The 2315-nt window shown below is 47.6% G+C and overlaps 1 pseudogene; it reads left to right on the top strand.

Moving 5' to 3' along the window:
• Gm5787 (predicted gene 5787) lies at positions 504–1759 on the top strand (annotated as a pseudogene).

The raw sequence follows: 2315 nt of genomic DNA, 5'->3' as shown, positions 1-2315 counted from the left end.
TTTGAATTTAAAACACCAAAGCTAAACTAATCAAAGGGGCAGAAAGAGCCTAGAACTAACATTCAGCCCCAAAGCTAAGCAAACAGCCATCGCTACAAAGCAAATGTCACCAACCATCTGAGTAAGGCCAAATTGTTGCTTGGTGACAGGGACACTGTGACTAGTTTTGAGAACACAGCAAATAGCTTTGTAAAAAGGCCCTGACAGTGTTTTAAAGGGGGAAGAAGAAACACACCGATTTAGGAGTTAAAGATAAAAAGTTAGTCTATCTGTTTAAGTATGGGTAGACAAGGGAGGCTCTATGATTATGAGAGTCTCAAGCAGTGCTATAAAAGGGCTAACCTCAGCCATGTGCTTTTTCCCCTATGGAACTGAAATGTGCTATGGAAGCGTTAAAAGCAGTATCCTATGACCAGTATAGCAGATGTGCCTAAAGATGTAATAATGGGACTCTCTGCTCCTCCCTGTTCCAGAGACAGCCTCATCTTTTTGTGCAGTGCCAGCCTCATTCCGTAGACAAAATGGTGAAGGTCGGTGTGAATGGATCTGGCCATATTGGGTGCCTGGTCACCAGGGCTGCCATCTGCTCTCCACATGGCAAAATGGAGATTGTTGCCATCAATGACCCCTTAATTGACCTCAATTACATGGTCTACATGTTCCAGTATGACTCCACCCACAGCAAATTCAATGGCACAGTCAAGGCTGAGAATGGGAAACTTGTCATCAACGGGAAGCCCATCACCATCTTCCAGGAGCGAGACCACGCTAACATCAAATGGGGTGAGGCCGGTGCTGAGTATGTCGTGAGTCTACTGGTGTCTTCACCACCATGGAGAAGGCCTGGGCCCACTTGAAGGGTGGAGCCAAAAGGGTCATCATCTATGCCCCTTCTGCCGATGCCCCCATGTTTGTGATGGGTGTGAACCACGAGAAATATGACAACTCACTCAAGATTGTCAGCAATGCATCCTGCACCACCAACTGCTTAGCTCCCCTGGCCAAGGTCATCCATGACAACTTTGGCATCTTGGAAGGGCTCATGACCATGGTCCATGCCATCACTGCCACCCAGAAGACTGTGGATAGCCCCTCTGGAAAGCTGTGGCATGATGGCCATGAGGCTGCCCAGAACATCATTCCTGCATCCACTGATGCTACCAAGGCTGTGGGCAAGGTCATCCCAGAACTGAACGGGAAGCTCACTGGCATGGCCTTCAAAGCTCACTGGCATGGCCTTCCATGTTCCTACCCCCAATGTGTCCGTTGTGGATCTGATGTGCCACCTGGAGAAACCTGCCAAGGATGATGACATCAAGAAGGTGGTGAAGCAGGCATCTGAGGGCCCACTGAAGGGCATCTTGTCTACACTGAGGACCAGGTTGTCTCCTGCGACTTCAACAGCAACTCCCACTCTTCCACTTCCTCTTCCTTCGATGCCCGGGGCTGGCATTGCTCTCAATGACAACTTTGTCAAGCTCATTTCCTGGTATGACAATGAATACGGCTACAGCAACAGGGTGGTGGACCTCATCGCCTACATGGCCTCCAAGGAGTAAGAAACCCTGGACCACCCACCCCAGCAAGGACACTGAGAGCAAGAGAGAGACCCTCGGTTGCTGAGGAGTCCCTATCCTAACTCGGCCCCCAACACTGAGCATCTCCCTCACAATTTCCACCCCAGATCCTCATAATAACAGGAGGGGCCTAGGGAGCCCTCCCTACTCTCTTGAATACCATCAATAAAGTTCAATGCACCAAAAAAAAAAAAAAGATGTAATAGTGGGAATAGTTGCATTCCTATCTTGATAGTAACCAACAACTGTCTAATCGGCCTTAAGGCCTCTCACTAGGAGAAACATCATGCCTGGTATTTGAGACCTAGCACCTACCTGGGGCTAGTGATGTCATGAATCATAGAGGAGAACCCACAAGCACCATTTTACTAAACCAGTATAATTCCTAACTGCGTTCTAAACACTTATCCTTAGACCCACAGACAAGTGTTGCTCCCAACGCTAACCAAAGAAGCTTCTCTTTGGAATACACCAAGACCATGATGGAAACCTGCAACTGGTCTGAACATAGAGAACAACTGATCCTGGAGTGCTCTACTTGAAGGGATAACTATGAACTTACAGGGAACATCGCAGAAGAAGAGCACAAAAGGTTGTAGGATTGTTTAGTTTCACTTGAAAACATTGATGCTAGTGATAACACAACCACTTATGCTGTCTCTCTTTGAGACTCATGGTTAAAACTAATAGTTTCCAGACCTGGACTATTAATCAGTTTGGAGGAGCTATAACGTGGTC

The sequence above is a fragment of the Mus musculus genome, chromosome 8 (assembly GCF_000001635.26).
Source record: "Mus musculus strain C57BL/6J chromosome 8, GRCm38.p6 C57BL/6J".
Taxonomy (NCBI): domain Eukaryota; kingdom Metazoa; phylum Chordata; class Mammalia; order Rodentia; family Muridae; genus Mus; species Mus musculus.
Note: the sequence above shows the minus strand (reverse complement) of the source record. Positions and strands in the feature narration are given on the sequence as shown.